Source organism: Petaurus breviceps, unplaced genomic scaffold (assembly GCF_028583685.1).
Source record: "Petaurus breviceps papuanus isolate PSGF00001 unplaced genomic scaffold, PetGlider_PUasm1.0 90925, whole genome shotgun sequence".
Lineage (NCBI taxonomy): Eukaryota > Metazoa > Chordata > Mammalia > Diprotodontia > Petauridae > Petaurus > Petaurus breviceps.
Window position 1 is genome coordinate 32,029,448 of NW_027187380.1, and position 22,013 is coordinate 32,051,460.

A 22,013-nucleotide genomic window follows, 5' to 3' on the forward strand; every position below is an offset into this window, starting at 1 on the left:
TGTACCTCCTTTTTCACTTGGCCAGTTCTACTTTTTAAGGAAGTCTCCTCAGTGAATTTTTGTATCTCCCTTTCCATTTGGCCAATTCTTCTTTTTAAGGAGGTCTCTTCAATGGATTTTTGCATTTCCTTTTCCATTTAGCCAACTACATTTTTTAAGGAGTTGTTTTCTTCAGTCAATTTTTGTCCTTCCTTTTCCAAGCTTTTGACTCTCTCTTACATAACTCTCATTTCTTTTCCTAATTTTTCTTCAACTTCTCTTATTTGACTTTTTAAATCCTTCTTGAGCTCTTCCAAGAAAACTTTTTGGACTTGGGACCAATTCACATTTCCCTTTGGGGTTTCTGATATAGCTATGTTGATAATGTTGTCCTCCTCTAAGTTTGGGTTTTGATCTCTCTATGGTCAGTTATTTTTATGCTTTTTACTCATAATATTTGCTTATTATCTAACTTTTAAAGTTGAGCTCTCCTGCTGGAAGACAGGGGGCACTGTCCCAAACTTCTTGTGCTGGGGCTTCAGGTGCTGGCAGCAGGGACTCTAAGAGTCTAGCAGCTTGCCTGATGCTGAGCTAGTGGTGATGTCTGGTGTGTGCTGAGGCCAGGTGGAGTTTTTATATGTTTCCCTGGGTCTGTGCTGAAACACCAAGAAGTTTCAGCTGTGGGAGGATGCCTGCCTACCCAGGGCTGCACCAGCGCATGTGGTGGTTCTCCAAGCTGGAATCTGCCAGTTCCTCTTCTATGGTAAGGTATATGGTGGGGGGAGGGGCATCTTGATGTTGTCATTTGCCTGCTTCACCACACTAGGGCTCAAGATCTCTCACTAGTTTACTGCCACCAGCTTCCTGGGATACTTACTGTTCTGGAATGTGTTTCCCTTTTACCTTATTGAACTAGACCATTCTTGTTGATCCTCTAAATTTCCTGAGTTAAGAGACTGCTCCATTTGTCTTTCTGCTGGTTCAGCTGTCCTAGAATTTTTTCCTGGAGTGCTATTTTATGGTTTTTTAAGAAGTCAAAAAGAGAGAGTGATAAAGACTTACTGCTTCAGAACCCACAAAATGACACAGAGAAGTTAACCTCCCACTGAGGACAGCCCAGCAGGCTTGCAGGAATTGGCCAGCATAGAACTTTGGGAGCCGAGCCCAGCCCCTCACAAGCCAGAGGTTTTAGCCCCAGAGCAGGACTGACCAACCACTAGCTGGAGTGACTTCAGATCAACAGCAGCTGTGGCAGTTTCCAGAATTATTAACATATAGATGGTAAGGACAAAGTGAGAGTTCAGTACAGTGTGGATTTAGGGATCCAGTAGTTGGGAGTGGGGTTAGCGTTATCCCCTAGGGTGAGAAGCTGCTGAGGCACCAAGGCCCTGCAGGTGCCCCCATATGGCAGCTTCAGCTCCTAGCCTGCAGAGTATAGGGGGACCAAGAAACCAGTCTGAGGGGCAATCACTCTTGCTTTAAACTGATTGGATCTGGATTGTGGTCTAGGGTGGAGGTCCTGAGGTGTGTGACCAGCTTGCCAGAGCATGTGGAGGCTTCATAGAGGGCACCCAGCTAATACCTTTGGCAGTTTAAAAACCTCAGTATTTGGGACGAAGCTCCCCTGTCTGTTGGGGGAGTCTTACTGTGGCAAAAAGCCCAGGGGACAAGTGATTGAGTGGCAACATGACCAGGCAAAGGAAGCAAAGCAAACATAAGAATCCAACATTAGACTCTGATTTGGGGGACAAAAGGGAGCAAAGCATGGAACAGGAGGAAGACAGTGAAGTCAGGACTCCTGCACCAAAAGCTTCAAAGGAAAATATGAGCTGGTTACAGGCCATAGAGGACCTTAAGAAGCAGATAAGAGAAGTGGAGGAAAAACTGGGAAGAGAAATGAGAACAATGCAAGAAAATTATAAAATGAGAGTCAACAGCCTGACTGAGGAAAATAACACCTTAGAAAATAGACTAACTCAAATGGCAAAAGAGGCTCAAAAGGCAATGAGGAGAAGAACACCTTAGAAAGCCAAATTTGCCAGATGGAAAAAGAATCTCAAAAGCTCACTGAAGAGAATAATTCCTTCAGAATTAGATTGGAGCAAATGGAAGCTAGTGACTTCATGACAAATCAAGATGCTGTTAAACAGATCCAATTAAATGAAAGAATAAAAGGCAATGTGAAATATCTCATTGGAAAAACCACTGACCTGGAAAATAGATCCAGGAGAGATAATTTAAAAATTATTGGACTACCTGAAAGCCATGTTCAAAGAAAGAACCTAGAAATCATCCTCCAAGAAATCCTCAAAGAAAACTGCCCTGATGTTTTAGAACCAGAGGGCAAAATAGAAGTTGAAAGAGTCCACCGATCACCTCCTGGAAAAGATCCCAAAAAGAAAATTCCTAGGAATATTATACCCAGATTCTGAAATTCCCAAATCAAGGAGAGAATATTACAAGCAGCCAGAAAGAAACAGTTTGAATATTGTGGAAACACAATCAGGATAACTCAGGATACACTGAGGGATTGAAGGGCTTCAATGTGATATTCCAGAGGTCAAAGGAGCTGGGATTAAAACCAAGAATCACCTACCCAGCAAAACTGAGCATCATGTTTCATTCAGATACAAGAAACATGAGAAGGTAAACAGGGGGGAAAAATCATAAAGAACTTATCAAAGTTGAACTATTAACATTCCTACATGGAAAAACGATAATTGTAACTGATGAAACTTTTCTCACTATGAAAATAGTTGAAAGGAATAGAAATTATATATATATATGTGTGTGTGTGTGTGTGTGTGTGTGTGTGTGTGTATGTATGTATATATCTGCATCTTAGGGTTATACAGGTGTATGAATACATATGTGAATGTGTATATATATATACATATATATATATATATATGTCTGCAGGTATACATAGATAGAGGGCACAAGACCAATTTAATAGGAAGGGATCATACTTAAAAGGTGAAATTAAGAGGTGAGAGAGGAATATAATGAGAGGAGATGGGGAGAGATAGAATGGGGTAAACTATCTCATATAGAAGAGGCAAGGAAAATGGTAACAATGGAGGGGAAGAATAGGAAGGCAAAAGGGAATGGGTCAACCTTATTCTCATTGAATTTGGCTTGGGGATAGAATGACATATACACTAAATAGAGTATCTCACCCTATAGGATAGTAGGGGGTAAGGGGATGAGAGGGGAGATGATGGAAGGGAGGGCATGCTGGGGGGGAGGGAAGTTGGAAGCACCCACTTTTGAAAAGGGATGGGATCAAAGTAGAGAACAGAACAAGTGGGAGGTGGGATAGGAGGGAGGGAAATATTGTTAGTCTTTTACAATATATCTACTATGTTAATGTTTTGCATTAGCTACACATGTACAACCTATACTGAACTGCTTATCTTCCCAGTAAGGGTGGGTGACAAGGGAGGAAGGGAATGAATCTGGAATTCAAAGTTTTAAAATGAAATTTTTTAAAAAATTATATATATGTATATATATATACATATATGTTATTAATAATACTATTTTATATGTAACTGGGAAATAAGATATACAGGCACTGGGGCATAGAGATCCACCATGCCCTACTGGAAAGTTTGAAGGGGGTATGGGAGAAGATATGGGAGAGAGCCGATTGGAGGAGGGGATATCCTATGGGATCACTATTTTGGGGCAGTGGGTAGGGGGAAAATGGGAAGAAAATTTGTAACTCAAAATCTGGCAGAAATGAATGATGTAAATCAGAAGTTAATAAAGCATTTGAAAAAAGAAAAAAGAAAAGGGACAGGATCAAAGTAGAGAATAGAACAAGTGGGAGGTGTGATAGGAGGGAGGGAAATATAGTTAGTCTTTTACAATATATCTACTATGGTAATGTTTTGCATAGCTACACATGTACAACCTATACTGAATTGCTTATCTTCCCAGTAAGGGTGGGTGATAAGGGAGGAAGGGAATGAATCTTGAATTCAAAGTTTTAAAATCAAATTTTAAATATATATATATATATATATATATATATATATACACTATTATTAATACTATTTTGCATGTAATTGGGAAATAAAATATACAGGCACTGGGGCATAGAGATCCACCATGCCCTACTGGAAAATTTGAAGGGGGTATGGGAGAAGATATGAGAGAGAGCAGATTGGAGGAGGGGGTATCCTATGGGATCACTATTTTGGGGCGGTGGGTAGGGGGGAAAATGGGGAAAAATTGTAACTCAAAATCTGGTGGAAATGAATAATGTAAACCAGAAGTTAATAAAGCATTTGAAAAAAAATACTCCACAGATTTTAGAATATCACAGCTGGAAGTTACCTTAGAACACAAAATGTCAGAGCTGGAAAGGAGCCCAAGGGCCATTTATTCCAATTGTTTCATTTGCAGATAAGGGAACTGAAGCCCAGAGAGGGAAGTGACTTGTTAGAGGCCACACAGCAACCAAGTCAGTGGCAGAAAAAAAGTCTATCTTTTCTCTTTAACTAGACCATGTGAGCTTATCTTATACAGCCCCTTTACAACATCAGTGCCTAAAAAATGTTGTTTATTAATAAATTGAGAAAAGAATAAAATAGAAAGGATCCTCAAACAACAACAACAACAAAAGTCTTACTACTTACTCCACCATCTTGGCTCCTGGAAGTCTCAAGTATGTTTTAGTGGGATTCCTTTCAGATATGTGTTGGATTAGCTAGATGTATCACTTCCCACCCTTCTGATCTTTAGGGCTTCATCATTATCCCTGATAACTCATCTTCCTATGAAATTGAATCAACTCTGAAATTCACACCTTCTCAGTACTCCCCTAGCCCTGGGATCCTTCCTTCCCTCCAACTGGAGTGGATGGAGAATAGACACTGGAAAGTTCTTCCCAAAGCCTCTATTTAAGGAGGCAGATATTCACCTCATAATTTCCCACTCAGATTTTCACTATGTCCACCCTCTCTACCTTACCCGCTTCTCAGTTTTTCAGTTACTTTTTATGTGCTATCTTCCCACATAAGATTATAAGCATCTTGAGGGCAGGAACTATTTTTTTGTTTTATATTGTTTTGGTTTTTTTTGCCTTTCTTTATATCTCCAGAGCTTGATATATAGTAGATTCTTAATGAATGTTTATTGACTGGCTAACTGTTGAGATCTCTTCCAGTTCTCAAATTCTGGCTCTGTAATTCTGACTTACCCAAGTTATGTGATAATTTGAAAAAGTCATGATTCAAAGTTAGGTGTTCCATGTCCAGGGCTCTTTCCCCCATACCATATTACCTTTTTGGTTGTGGGGATCTGGCTTAACGATTTGGATGTGGTGTTTACCAAATATAAATCTTTTTTTAAAGCAATTGGGGTTGAGTAACTTGCCCAAGGTTACGCAGCCAGTTATTTTGTGTAGGTGTTAAGTATCTGAGGCCAGAACCAATCCCGGGTCCTTCTGACTCTGGGGCTGGCACTCTTACTCACTGCACCACCTAGCCGCCCCTCAAATATGAATCTTAATTATATTTGTGCAAGAGGGGCTGAAATTAACTGTGCTTGCTGCCAGCTGTGCCAACACAATAAGACTGTCCCCACCCCCATCTCCCAATGGTATCAGGGAGACAGGTTATTTGACATTAATCCACCTGAAGCCTTTTAAGCTATTCACTCAATATTTCTAAACCAATTACTGGCTCAGAGTTTGCAAAGAGGGTTGACACTTGGGTTTTTCAGTAGAGACTCCCTTCAGTCTCACTTCCAATCTGAGGATATTATAATTTCGTAAAGAAGGAAAGCATAAAAATTTTTTTAGCTCCGGGGAGGCTAGAGGCAATCACAAATATCCCTTGAGCAAAGTCAAATTCCATAGTTTAAAGAAGCAAATCAATCTCTGCTGTAATTGGACTTCAGAGTCCCTTTCATTTGAAAAGGGAAAGGGAATGATTCGAAGACTTCATTTTGATGTGGCTTTTAACCTCTGGGATTCAGGCTGCAAACATTTTAATTGGAAAGAACCTAGAAAAATGACCTCACAACTTATCCAGCCCCTGACCCAGAGCTATGTCCATGCAGTACTCTGAGAAGTAGACTCTGGATTAGTGCAGACAGTTGCATCTGAAAAATTTAGATTTTCCCAAATTTGCTTTAGAGTGATGAATGATACAGTTTGAGCATCTGTATTTGTGTGATTTAATTTAACAAACATTTCGTAAGCATCTACTAAGTACAAAGCATTGCACCAATCCCTAAGCATACTAGGACAAAAATGAAGCAGTTCTTGCCCTTGAGAATCTTGCATTCTCCTGGGAGGATGCTTCTCAGATGCATCCCAGAAATGATTGCCTATTCAGTTCAATACAACCGTACTAGACACTAAGGAGAGAAAGACAAAGACAAAAAATGAAATTATCCCTCATCTCCTGGAACTGACTGGAGCAGTACAATATATATACAAATTCGTATACAGACAGCATGTACAAACTGATATATCTCCCCCACCCCCACTCCCATCCTGTGGTTGCTTCTATGGCATCTGTACGTGCAATCTCTTAAGGCTAATTTCCAAGATGAACTAAAAGCTCCTCTCCATGATGAATGCACAAAGGTTTTTTTCAGCATCTTTCCTGACACAGAAGAAGGGCAAGAGGATTTAAAGAGTGTCTGTGAGGGAGCAAAAGGCAAGAGTGTCAGACTTTGTGCCATCCGCAAATAGTGATGTTTGCAATGTGTTTCCCCTAAGAAAAAGGGCAGTGAAGCTGAGCTGTGAGTTGCAATGAAGTTTTGGGTTACACATTAGGGAGAACTTCCTGCCTGGAAGGACTGTAAGACACTAGAATAGAGGGAACAAAAGAATCTTTGATGTCTGGAATCATGGGAATGCCAGGCAGATGGTCACTTTTCAGGGATGATTTGAATGCATGACAGCTAGGTGACAATAGAATGCATTAGATGACCTTTGAGGGGTCCCTTCCACTCCTGACAATTTAAAATTCTAAAGAAACCTAATGGGGGGCGTGGGACATAGGTCAACTTTATTTTAGATTCTATTTCATCAGATCCCTCTTGAGTTAGGGGAGAACAAGAGTTGTGGTTTCCACTGGGTGGCAGCAAATGGGGGGAGGGAAGGCAGATACCTCAATATAAAGAGTCTTTCCAGGAAAAGCCCAGCCCTTCTCTGGGCATCACTTTTCTTCTACTATACAAGGTTTCTTTGTTCTAGCCCCTGGGATCCTAAAGAAAAGGAAATGATGTATGTCTTCCAGGGAATTGATTTTCAAGCCCAAGATACCTGATCAGTGCCTTCTCCACTCAACAAATGATGCCCCCAGGGGACAAAGGTATAACCAATTGCATGGAGACATAAGATGAATGAAGAGATTCTCCATGATTCCCCTCTAAGTGGAAAGAGAGTATTTCCTGTGCTCCTCTTAAAAGCAACAAAGGTGATATTCCTTATGTTTCTCTAAGAGGAAAGAGTAGCTGGATATTATTCTGCAGGAGGATCAATAAAGGCATAATGAGAAAACTGATTTCAAAGCAGGAGTGAATCCCCAGCTAATCCTTCCAGATACAATTAGCTGAGGAGTCCACTAATGTGTGGATTTAATTTCTTTGCTTATTCCTGAATCCCCTGGCTTTTAGCAACCTCAAAACAGAAACACAAAGAAAATGGGGAAAAAATCCTGTTTCTGTGAAAAAAGTCCACATTTGCAAAATAATAGAATACTTACAAAGTATGTCTGGTGGGTAAAGGAGGTCCTTCAGATCAGGCACAAGGATTTGGAAGGAACCTTACACAATTGAGGAAATTGGGATCCAAGCCTCACATTGACACCCAAGTGCTGCAGAGCCCCTCCTGCAAGAAACAGCCCCTAATTAAATGCCCTCACTGCTCTGCTCCATCCAACCTGGAAAATGCCATCATGTATTTTTAATGCAGCTTCTTCCTCACTGAGTAATGAAAGGGGAAAAAATCATAAAGTTTGACTGGCATTTGTAAGAAGGCTCTGAAGGAAGCTCAAATGGAGAAAAATTAGCGTTACAGCTCATCTCTACTGCTTTCACTATGCTCTTCTCCTCCCCCACTCCCCTAGCTATAGTACAGAAGATTTCCTGTCTTTTGTATTGGTTGGAAGGGCAATACTCTTATCAGCAATTCTAGCTAGGACTCAAATGCAGCTATTATTTTGATGAACTGAATTAAAATATTGAGCATCTCCAAGAAGACCTCAGGGTCTTTGGCCTGAAACAGGTGAAAGCAAGTAATCAGGGAAATTCTGTAGACTCTGAGAAGGGGTCAGGAACCAACCAACCTATAATAAGGTTATAAGGTGATTGTGGTGAGTTCTTGACAACAAGGTATCACAAATAGACTTTTCAAGGGGTGTATTGGAGTTAGTTTGAACTAGCTGTTGAGAGCTGATTATTAAATTTTCAACATAAACATTTATATCTTGGAAATCAGCAAATATTACAAATCAAGACTTGATTTGTTGTTTTATAGATTGTCTAGATTTAAGAAAGTGATGGAGAAAATGTTAATGATGTAGATTAAGTATGCCTTGCCTACATTTTTTTTTCAGAAAGCTGATTATTAAATATTTACTAGCATACGTCTATACCTATTAGACTCATGTTGAATGAGGAGGTAGGGAAGAGAGAGGGCAGAAGTTTCAGGAACAAGAGACAATGAGGTTACCAGGAACCAAAGAGAAGGAAATGGGTGACAAAATGTAATACAAATCTTTTCTGAATTCCCTATGACACTTTACAGCCCTCTCTAGCTTTCTGGTACAAGATGTAGAAATTCAATTTCAATTCAATTCAGTAAACATTTATAAAGTACCTTCTATGTGCCAGTCATCCTGACTTTTGTCTTACTACTGGACTTCAATGACACTGGAAAAGAGAGTGAGACTGACAACTTTGTGCAACTCTGCCTCATTTAAGTCCAATTCACTTATAAATCAAGACTTTGAAAATGAAGGATAAACAAGAACTTAACAATGGGAACAGGGAATGAATAAGAACTCCAGAGAGCACTAGATTTGTCAAAAATTGAGAGGTCAGTAAAATATCGAATGGGAGACAAGTATATTTCCAGTTACCATTACAAATAAGATTTCTCTTTTGAAATATGCTATGAGCCTCATCTAATGTGTCACATCTAGTAACCTTAACTTAATAAATATTTTTTTAATTGAATTGAATTGCTAATTTAAAGACTGAGGAATCTGGGAGACTGGGAAACCAGCCATTCTTCAGTAAAACTATCCTACTTACACCTATCCCCTGACTAAATGATGTTGCTGTATGACAGCATCAATAAAACCTTATTAATAAGTGTATAACAGGGGTACTTAGAATCTGACCTCATTGCCCATAATGACTGACTCCAATCTGACCTCATTGCTTATAATGGTTATTCATTGTGGGAAGCCTCAGGATGTCAGGATCCAATGAGGCTTGCTTCTGTATGTAAGACCTGAAGTAGGAGGTGCATCAAAAGTTGAAGGAGAAAAGAGAAGCATATTTAGGTAGTGATGCCCTCCAGCCAGGTTGAATCCAGTAGTCTGATGCTGTGGAATGTGGTTTGCTATACATGGGATGCCAATGTTTTGTTTTTGTTTTTGTCCCTTCTCCCATTGCAACCAGGAATATTTTTTAGTTTAATAGTATTTTATTTTTTTTCCCAATTACATTTAAGACAATTTTCAACATCCATTTCTGAAAGATTTTGAGTTCTAAATTTTTCTCCCTCACCTCCCCCCTCCTCCTAGACAGCAAGCAATCTGATCTAGGTTACACATGTGCAATCCTGTAAAGCATATTTCCACATTAGTCCTGTTGTAAGAAAAGGAAAAAAACATAAAAAAAGAAAAAAAAACACCAAAAAGTGAAACTTTGATTTACATTCAGATTCCATCATGTGGAAATCTCTGGATGTGGATAGTATTTTCCATAATGAGTCTTTTGAAATTGTCTTGGATTATTGTATTGCTGAGAAGAGTTAAGTCAATCACAGTTTATCATCACATAATGTCACTGTTACTGTGTACAATATCCTGCTACTTCTACTCACTTCAGTTAGCATCATGCAAATCTTCTCAGGTTTTTCTGAAATCTACCAGCTTGTCATTTCTTGTAGCACAATAGTATTCCATCACATTCATATACCACAACTTATCCAGCCATTCCCCAATTGATAGGCAAGGGATGTCAAGGTTGTAGCTTATATTCAATGTGCTCAAGCTGCAGAGATGGTGGGAAAGGAGAATTCACTGAACAGATTCTATATGAAAAGAGAAGCAAACCTGTTGCCACAATTGAGGTATGTTCCTGCGCCTCCAGCAGATCTTAATGCTGCCACTGAAATCCAGGTTTTTACTAATGAACATGAAATTTTCCCTAGGACTTCCTCACCTTCTCATGAACTTGCTGGAAGTGGCAGGGGGAGGAGGAACCAGCCTAGGAATAATTCCACTGTTTATCTTCCTGTTTGAGTTACCTGCTATTATATTCTTTCTTCATTAAATATTCTTCTATGTGATCAGGAGGTAAGGAGTGTGCCTTGAAATGCAGATTCAAGTCATTCTGTCCTTGTGTAGCCCAAAAGGAGACACAATAGATAATTCAATCTCTTCTCTCCCTACCCTTCTCCAAGGGAGATTTTCATTCTCACCAGCAGGGGAAGCTGGAAGTTGGGGAATCAGAGGCCATTCTGCTCTCCTCAGAGAGAGAGGGTATCAGGTTGGAAGTATATATATCTTCTTCCATAAATATTATTAGACTAGGGGACATGATTGGGCTCTATCTAACTTCTAATTGCTTTGTAAAATTTCTGGGGGGATGGGAGACCCCAAGCTCTATATCCAAGGCTTGGCCTTTTTCCTACCAAATACAAGTTCTACAATGAAAATACCTAGAGGATGTCAATGAAGCTTGTTTATCCAAATTGTAGCAAAACAGAAATCAGAGAAGATAAACATGAGAGAAAACCAGACAAGACAGAGTGAGGGAGCTCTCCCACTGCAAGTGAGAGAAATGAGCTCAAACAAAAGAGAATGTCCTGGACCTCACCCAAAGGGAAAACCCCCTGAAATCACTAGAGTAGCAACCTGGGAGTAGGGACCCAATGAAGACTACCAACTCCTCTCTTGTCTTCCCAGAGTTTTTTCTTTCAGTAATCTGAAGTGGGGTTGGCCTCTTTCATCTTCTTTCTTGAAGCTGGAAGTTGACTAGATACTCAAAGAAGACTGTCACTTGAGGAGTTCTGAAAGGGGGACTGGTGAAGCCTGGAGTTCTCTTACTTCTCACCAACTCTGTCCCACCTCCCATAAAAGGCAGGGTCTCAATCTTTACCAATAAAAGTCATTTGCACTCCAGTAGGCCTTGGGACAGGGGTTACACTCCTCCCCTTGTTCAAAATTTTGCAGTCCCTTGCAAAGATCAGCTAGAACAAGTATAAAACCTGTAAGTATACAGTATAAACACAAATACCAGCACTTTAAAACAATAAGGATGATTTTCTTGGAGTCACAGGCAACTCACCCTTGGTACCAATGAAACTGAAATCAAATAAATGCACATTAAAATTGCATGCAGTAGACCTGGCATCAGGATACTACACTGACAACATACCTAAATAAACACAGGATATAACACATACGTATTTCAGAGTACATACATATCCATAGTATACAGGAATCAATCAAAAGCGGTAATCGTGGCTAATTAACAAAGCAAAGATAGCTGGCTATGACTATATCAATAGACCTCTTTATAATATACAACTTAACAACAAACAATAGCACATACAGAATCTTGAATAGATAAGGATTAGTCCTAGACTTTTTGATACTTGCCAAAGTCAATATTTCCTTTAGTAGACTGCTCTCAAAGTCCCTACCTTAGTAAGAGTGTATTCTAGCCAGGAATCTATATACTAAAAAATACTTTTGACTTTACACTTTAACAGTGGTAGATAGTTTTTGGTTTCTGGTTGGGTATGTTTGTGCATACCCAGTCAAATTGGCACAGTTTCTCACACCACACAATTGAAAGGCTCCAAATTCTGCCACTACCTCAGTAGTAAGGTTCCTTCTGCTGTCTGGAACTTTAGATAAACAAGATTTTTGGTTTTTGGCTTGTATTGGCTAATAGGCACCATGGTTACTTTGTTATAGAACCTTATCAAGGATTATTCATTTGGGAATATTGATTGACTATAAAGATGAGAGTTTTGTAGAAATTTTACACATTTTAGGGTGGACAGGTAATGTAAAAGAAGGAAGAAGAATTGGTGACAGGATTATATAAGTTACCTAAAACCATGAGACATTTTCAGATTCCAAAAATAGCTGTAGACAAGAATACTGGAAAATTAATTACTAAATCTCCCAGACTGCAGAGCAAGTGTTAACAAATGACTTTAGTACTTGCATTGGGAAAGCAAGATGGACTCAGAATGATTCAGAAGGTTTACTGAGGGGAAGGACACCTTTCTTAATAGCTAATGACCTAATACCAACACCTTTCAAAGAAGTCAATGACCAGTGATGCAGTATTATGGCACAGGTGTGGGTGGGGTTAGGGGAATCAGACTGTCAGTCATACAGTATAGTATAGTTTAAGGGACGCAACATAGAAAGTTATAGTATCTCTAGTTGTATTTACATTATGAAAGGAACTGCTTGATTCCTAATTAGAACATGTCATTTAGGTGAGGTCGATGTGGCAAAAATTCATGCAGAAAAACACAGAAAAGGGGGGTAAGGGGATGAAAGGGGGATGATAGAAAGGAAGGCAGATTGGGGGAGGGGATAGCCAGAAGCAAACACTTTAAAAAAGGGACAGGGTCAAAGGAGAAAATAGAATAAATGGGGGGCAGGATAGGATGGATGGAAATATAATTAGTGTTTCACAATATGACTACTATGAAAATGTTTTGCATAACTACATATGTATAACCTATATTGAATTGCTTGTCTTCTCAATGGGGATGGGTGAGGAGGGAAGAAGGGAGAGAATCTGGGCTCAAAACTTTAAAAACAAATGTTAAAAATTGTTTATACATGCAACCGGGAAATATGATATACAGGCAACAAGGTATAGAAATCTATCTCGCCCTACAAGAAAGTAAGGGGGAAGGGGGTGAGAGGAGGTGGGGGGATAGAATGGAACGCAGACTGAGGGAAGGGGTAATCAATATGCATGCTATCTCTGAGTGGAGGATAGGGGAGAAATGGAGAGAAAATTTGGAATTCAAAATCTTGTAGAAATGAATGTTGAAAACTAAAAATAAAAGAATAAACTGGAAAAAAAAACAAGAAAAAGGAAGAATCTTGAGAAATAAGCCTTTAACCTCGTGTTATGGAGTTATTTTCATAATAAAATTAAATTGGGTGTTTATTTTAAATTTCTTCTTAAATGGTATTGAAACCATCCTTGAGACCTAATTGGCAGAAGGACTAAAGACTCCAACTGTTGATGTCACTTCTTGATCTGAGTACAAAATAACCACAAGGAGCTCCAGGAGTTCTCTGATATTTGGTTGACAAACTACCATGAGTAAGTCAAAAGCAGAAGAAATTCAGACAAATCAACTCACAGTGTCTTCAATGCATATACTCATTGAATATCTTTCCCCTACTATGACTACGTATATATCTCTTTTTGCTACTTGTTGAATGAGTTACAAGTGTCCCATTTCATTCCAGTATTAGACTTAATCTACTGAGCCTGAGTGAGGCTCAGCCCCAGAACAAGTACAGAAGATGCAGAATCTGAAATGACTACCAAATTTCAAACATTATGTGAAAGACATTTGCAGTACATGTCTTTCATGTGGCCATATAGTGGAAGGGCTGGGCTTTTGTGGACAGACAGGGACAGACTACCATATTAAAGTAATGGAATAATGAGCTTGTAATTCATCAGAGAAGTATAGATTTCAAGGTAAAGGTGACCTAGCAAACATCTCTGAAGTTTCAGCATTGGTGGAGACCAACATTATAATGATCAAAATACTAGAATATACTGAGACTGACCCCACCCCTTCAACACACACACAAAAAAATATTGTCTATACCTTTTGTAGAGAAGCTTACAGGTAGATAACAGACTATATTGGAAAAGAGAATTGAAGAAGTACTGAATCTTCCAGATTATGGACAGATCCAAAGTAATTCAACTTTGGAGACTTTCCAGTGCCTCAGGGATAATTTGCAAAGATGATCTGAAGGAGAAATTCAGCATGACAACTGATGCATTCTCACTGTATTGCTAGAACACTGAAGGAGCAACACACACAATCCACTTCAAAGATTTTCACTGTTCAGGTCTCTGAAAATTTCCTCTGAGAGATGAAGAACCTTAGGGACCACCAGAAAAAAACTGTCAGTCTGCAGTAGCATCACAAATCTGGTAGTCCCTAGGCTTCATTGGAAGCAGTAAAATTAAAGAGGAGGATATGGATGTGTGTGGCCTATTGAACTTTGAAAAAGAAAACTATGATTGATTATGCTAAGAGTTCAAGATGACCTGGACTCTCTGCTGGGCAGTCAGGAGTTTTCAGTGCTGTACCTATATATTTGTCACTTTGAGATGGTGCAGTGGATAGAGAACTAGGCCTGGAGTGAGAAAGATTGGAGTTCAAATCTTACCTCACATGTTTAATAGCTATGTGATCCTTGCAAGTCACTTAACCTCTGCCTGCATAAAACTGGAGGAAGAAATGGCAAACCATTCCAGTATTTTTGTCAAGAAAATTCCATGGGCAATTATTCATGAAGATTTGGACATGACTGAATGTCTAAATGACAACATTAGTCACCTAGTTTCTCAACAAGAAGTGAAAGGGAAAAAAAAAGGAACTCTCCATTGATCAATTTTGGAAAATTTTTGAGAGTTGAAGACTCATCTAGTATTCTGAAACTATAGTCAGAAATGTATATAGAATTAATTATTCAATCATCACAAAGCTTCTCAATGATTTTATACATATAATGTGTGTTGTATAGTATGTGTGTTTGTGTACCTTAGAAAGAACAGTTTTACTGGTGGGATGGAAGCCATATAGAGTTAATATGTGGTGAAGAAGTAAAGACATCTAGTATAGGGTACTATTTCTGGAAATATAGAAATTATAAGGAAGAAAAGGATTCAGAGGAATACATTGATGCTGCTTTTTTAGAAAAGGTGTCCTTAATATATTTGTAGCTAGAGAAGAAAGATTAGGAGAGACTGAAGATACAGAGAAAGAAGAGAGAGGGAATAGTGAGTACACTGGCATATTTATAAGGCTGGCAGTTCCTGTCAAATGGCCCTCTCTGTAGAGTAAGAGATAAGACTTAAGAGTTGTGTCGAGAGTGAAGGGTAAGTGAGTGAAGCTGAGAAATTGACAGAAAAGGTTAGGAAGAGATTTTCTAAAAAGTGTGATAGACAAAAGTCAGCTTGGTGTGCTAAATAGAGAATTGGTCTTGGAACCAAAAAAAAAGCCCACAAAAACCTGAGCTGAAGTCCTATGTTGGTTCTAAGACCCTGAACACATCATTTAATGTTAATTATTTAGCGAACTATCTAAGACTATAAGTTGCAGAGAAGATGATGATCTATATCAATAGAGGGAGTTCCACCTCTAGGATCCTTCTATAGTACTGAATTTGTAGACCTAGCCTATTGAGAGAGGGAAGGGGAAAGAGATGAGGAGAGTGAGAGAAAAGAGACAGAGGTGTGTGTGGGAGGGGGAGAACAGGATAAAAGTAAGGGTTTTTTTAAGTTGAATATCCAACTCATTTATCTGTTTTTTTCTTTTGTCAATTAAAAATTTTTAGACATTTTCTGTTAAGAGTTGCTTTGACTGTATCCTACAAATTTTGGCATCTCATCTCATATTTATTGTCTTTAATGAAATTATTTTTTGTTTCTATTATTTGTTCTTTGATTCAACTTTTGCTTAGGATTAACTTGTTTAGTCTTTCATTCATTTTATTTTTTTCTTAAGTGGCTCTTCATTGGATATAATTTTTATTGCATTGTGGTAAGTAAATAATTTGTTTAATATGTTTACTTTTCTATAATCATTTGTGATATTTTATTATCTGATAGAAAAATCAACAAACAATGATCCGTTGCCTGTTTTTATATGGTCTGTGATCCAGGAATGCTTTTTTACATTTTAAAATAAAGCTTTATTTTGTTTTAAAATATAAACTTATCTCATGTGCTATAAAAAATGATGATGAGGGGCAGCTAGGTGGCACAGTGAGTAAAGCACTGGCCCCAGAGTCGAGAGGACATGAGTTTGGTTCCAGCCCCAGACACGTAACACACGCACACACACACACACACACACACACACACACACACACACACACACACAACTAGCCGTGCAAACTTGGGCAAGTTACTTAACCCCAATTGCCCTCCAAAAGGCAAAAGGCAAAAAAAAAAAATGATAATGAGTCTGATCTAGTCCAAGATCTATAGTCTGCTGAAATACATTAGTGAATATTGGCAGAATTTTTATAAAGGTAACATACACAAAAGAACTAAGTACATTCCTTTCAATTTCCACTCAATTCTCACTGGGGAGCTATCATATCTAAACTTTCTAAAATTATATTCAAATTTTAAAATTTCTTTCTTGTGTGTATGTGTGTGTATTGTGTTGTGTTGTGTTTTAAATTTGTCTAGTTCTGAAAAGAATATATTTAGGTCTCTATTATAGTTTTTATTGTCCACTTCTTATAAACATATCAACTTTTCCTTTAAGTAGATGCTATGCCATTTTGAACATATATTAAATATTGATGTTAATTCATTGCCTATGTTACACTTCAGCAAAATGTGCTTTCCTGTTTATCATTTTAAATTATTTCTATTTTTTTGCTGTTGTTCTATCTGAGATCTCCATTTCTCCCCTTGCCTGTTTGACTTCAGAAAATACACTAATTTTGCTCTATCCCCTTACTTTAATTCTGTGTATTACTTTATACTTCAAGTATGTTTCTTATAAATAAAATATTATTGGACTCTGCTGTTTCTTAGTATTTTTTTCTTTTTAAACTCCTTTTAATCACTTTCCCATGTCCAGGTTAGAGTTTATTTGCTTAATCATTCCCTGAAACTACTCTTCTTCTAATTCCTTTCTCTTCACTGTTCCCTCTGTTTCTCTATTGAATTGAATGCATTTCTGTGCACACTTTCACTCTCCTTTTATGAGTGCAGATGAAAATGAGGTTCAAGTGTTACTCCACCCAACTACTTCTTAATGTGTATAGACTTCAACTTGCATACCCTAATTACATGACATAAATTCCCCACCTATTCTCCCACCTTTTTCTCTGCTGTATTTATTTTCCCCTAACTTCCTATCTTCTTTAATATCATCAAAACATAACAAAACCACTCTCTGGTCCTCCATCTTATTTGACTCTATTACCTCTGGTGACATTAAGGTTCTAAGGAAAATAATCTTCATATTTTTGTATATAATTCCATTATCTTTTTTTATTAGAACATAAAACCTCCATCCATATATATTGCTTTCAGATGTTTCACTTATATTTATCATTTTGGTGTTTCTTTTGATTCCTGAGTTTGTATTGCAGAGTTTTTTACTCAGTTCTGATCCTTTCATCTAGAATTCTTGAAAGTCCTCTATTACATTAAAAATTCATTTCCCACCCATAAGATTTTTCCTGATTTTTCTTGGTAAATTATTGCTGATTATAAGCCTATATCTTTTGCCTTTTTAATATCATATCTTAAGTTCTCCTCCCTGTTATTTGATAACTGCTTAATCTTGCATAATCCTGATGGTGGCTTTTAGGTATGTCTGTTTGGTTTTTTGTTTTTTTCTGGCTGTTTGCATTATTTTTTCTTTGACCTGGAAGCTCTGGATTTGGGTTACGAAATGCCTGGGAGTTATTATTTTAGTTTTCCTATCAGGAGGTGACCAGTGGATTCTATTTTTTACTTTGTTATAATTCTAATAAATCTAGGAAGTTTTTATCCATCATTTAATTTTTTCTTTTTTATTTATTTATTTTTAGTTTTCAATATTCACTTCCACAAGATTTTGAGTTCCAAATGTTCTCCCCATTTCTCCCCTCCTCCCACCTCAAGACAGCATGCATTCTGATTATGACATCACCACCCCCCTTTTCTTATCTCCTTCCCTTCTATTTTCCTGTAGGGCAAGACAGATTTCTATACCCCATTGCCAGTGTATCTTATTTGCTAATTTCATGTAAAAACAATTTTGAACATTTGTTTTTCAAACTCTGAGTTCCACATTTTTTTCCTCCTTCCCCACCCACTTTCACTGAGAACCAAACAATTCAATTTAAGTTCTACATATGCAGTCATGCAAAACACTTCCCTAATGGTCATGTTGTGAATATTTATTTATTTATTCTATTCTCTCCTTTGACCCTGTCCCTCCTCAAAAGTGTTTGTCTCTGATTAACCCATCCCCAATCCACTTTACCTTCTAACACCCCACTTTTCTCATTCCCTTTCCCCCACTTTCCCATAGAGTAAGATAGATGTCCATTCCCAATTGAGCCTGTGTGTCATTCCCTCCTTAAGCCAAATCTGATTAGAATAAGGTTCACTCATTCCCTCTCACCTCCCCCCTCTTTCCCTCCACTGTAAAAGTTTTTCTTGCCTCTTTTATGTAAGATAATTTACCCCATTCTATCTCTCCTTTTCTCCTTCTCCTAATAAATTCCTCTTTCACTTCTTGATTTTATTTTTTAGATATCATCCCTTCATATTCAGCTCACCCTGTGCCCTTCCCTCCAACTACCCTAATAATGAGAAAGGTCTCATGAGTTACAAATATCATCTTTTCATGTAGGAATGTAAACATTTCAACTTTAATAAGTCCCTTATAATTTCTCTTTCCTGTTTACCTTTTCATGCCTCTCTTGACTCTTGTATCTGAAAGTCAAACTTTCTATTTAGCTCTAATCTTTTCTTAAGAATACATTAACTTCCTCTATCTTGCTAAAGATCAATTTTTCCCCTCATGTATTACACTCAGTTTTGCTGGGTAGATGATTCTTGCTTTTAATCATAGTTTCTTTGACCTCCAGAATATCATATTCCAAGCCCTCCAATCCTTAATGTAGAAGCTGTTAAATCTTGTGTTATCCTAATTGTGGTTCCACAGTACTTGAATTGTTTCTTCCTGTCTGTTTGCCATATTTCCCCCTTAACTTGGGAACTCTGGAATTGAGCTATAATATTCCTGGCAGTTTACCTTTTTGGTCTCTTTTCGGTGATCAGTGGATTCTTTCAATTTCTATTTTACCCTATGGTTCAGGGCAGTTTTCCTTGATAATTTCTTGAAAGATGATATCTCGGGTCTTTTTTTGATTATGGCTTTCAGTTAGTCCAATCATTTTTAAATTATCTTTCCTGGATCTATTTTCCAGATTAGTTGTTTTTCCAATGAGATATTTTACATTGTCTTCTTTTTTTTCATTCTTTTGGTTTTGTTTTATGATTTCTTGATTTCTCCTATAGTCATTAGCTTCCATTTGCTCCATTCTAATTTTTAATCAATTATTTCCTTCAGTGAGCTTTTGGATATCCTTTTCCATTTGGCCAATTTAACTTTTTAAGGCATTCTTCTCCTTATTGGTGTTTTGAACCTCTTTTGCCATTTGGGTTAGTCTACATTTTTAAGGTGTTATTTTCTTCAACATTTTTAGGGAGGTCTCCTTTAGCAAGCTATTGACTCATTTTTCATGATTTTCATGCATCGCTCTCATTTCTTTTCCCAATTTTTCTTCTACTTCTCTTTATTTTCAAAATCCTTTTTGAACTCTTCCATGGCCTGAAACCGATTTATATTTTTCTTAGAGTTTTTGGATGTAGGAGCTTTGACTTTGTCTTCTTCTTAGTGTATGTTTTGATCTTTGTTGTCACCAAAATAAGATTCTATAGTCTGATTTTTTTCTACTGTTTGCTCATTTCCCCAGCCAATTACTTAACTTTTTAGCTCTTTGTTAAGGTAGGACTCTGCTTCCAGTGTGGAGGGTGTACTGTACCAAGCTTCAAGGGTTTTGTACAGCTGTTTTCAGAAATTCTTCCAGGGACCTGTAAATCTTCAGTTCTTCCAAGGTGGTATGATCAAAGGAGAGGTTTTTACTCTTCTCCTGGCCTATGATCTTGTTTGTGAGTGACCACAAGCACTCTTTTCTGCCTTGGAACTGTGAAGAGGATTCCTTCTCCACCACCACCACATCTACCATGCCAGCACTCCCCCTCACCCCAGAACCACCACCCAGGACTGTGACCCAGATCCAAGCACAGGCAAAACAATCCTGCCTCAGTGCCACTAAAGAGATTCCTGCAATCCACCTCTGATCAGCCATTGTATCCCCCCACCATCTGTGGAGCAAGAGCTCTGGAAGCAGCCACTGCCCCTGCCAGCCGCCTTGGAGCTGGGGTTGAACAACACTCCTCTCTCATCCAAATCCAACAGACCTTTCCTACTGATCTTCTAAGTTGTCTTTGATGTTTGTGGGTTGAGAAGTCTGGAAATTTTCATACTTCCAGTGATTCAGTCCCTTGAGTCCTGCTCTAGGTTTGCTAGGGTTGGTCTGTACTGGTGCAGCCCTCATTGGACTATGTTCTTCTCTCAGATTGGAGCAACAGACCTTTCCTGTCAACTTTCCAGGTTTCCTTGGGCTGGAAATTTGCTTCACTCTGTCATTTTGTGGGTTCTGCTGCTCTAGAATTTGTTTAGAGTCATTTTTACAGGTATTTGGAGGGGTTCAGGGGAGAGCTCAGGCAAGTCCTTGCTTTTACTCCTCTTTCTTGTTTCCAGCCTTATCTATCCATGAATTTTTAAAATAAAATATCCAGTTTCATCCTTGTTCATGGTTGTCAGGGAATTCACTAATTTTCCAATTATCTCTCCTTAATCTTTTCCCAAGAAAAGTGGTTTTTATATTAAATACTTTACATTTTCTCCTATTTTAAAAGTCTTTTGACTTTCTTTTAACATTTCTTTCTGTTTATCACATTCTCATTTTCATGGTATTTGTGGATTGGATACTGTTTAGTTCTTCTTATAGTAAACTATTAATTCTCCTTCCAAACTATTCCTATAAGGCTCTCATTTCTTTTCCAATTCTTTCCCCTAGCATGCTTTCCTCTAGCTGATATAGGGTCTAAATTCATGATCCTGCTCTCAGTACTCATTATTCTTTAACTCTTCTTTTTACCTCTTAAAAAAATCTTGTTTTGGTTCTTCTAGGAATTCTAACTGACCTTGAAGTCAAGCTGTGGGGACTGGGGGGTGTTTTGATGCTTTGATTGTAGTTGTTTTAGAATTATTCTCTGCTTCTGTCTTTTTTTTCTTGGGGGGGGGGGTTCTTGTAACCATAACAGTACTTTATTGTGGAACTCCTTTTTCAATTAATTTTCCTTTCCTTGCTTCATAGAGATTTTGTATTAGGGGCTACATCTGTAGGAAGGAAATTGGAGGAAATTTCACAGCCTTTTATGATGCTAGTCTGTGTTTTGGGGGGGTCCTGTTGCTATTTTCTTGAGCTATTGATTGCTGTGTTCTTCAAAGATCATGGCTGCAGCTTAGGAAAGGGAACTGTAAACTTTCAGTAGGTTTTAAGCCACTTAACCTAGAGTAAAGTCTATTCACAGCCCTCCTGGGCTTTCAAGGCTCCCGCTCCTGGTTTGACTCTAGGCAATACTACTGAAGAAATGCCCCTAGAGTTCTAGTAGAGAATTGCTGGTCCTAGCCACTATCACTTAGTTGAAGGGCTCTGCAAGTTCAAAATTACAGAGATTCCTGGTCTCAAAAAGGAGCTGAATTTGTGATTCTGTTCTTGGTACCAACCAGTTTTTAAAATTTTGGTAGAATTTGCTCACAAATCTATCAAAACCTTGAGGTTTTCCTCTGTTCTATGGTTTCCTTAAAGCTAGTTTGATTTTTTGTTTTCTGAGACTAGATTCTTTAAAATTTCTATTTCAGCTTTTTATATTCAGAGGATAAC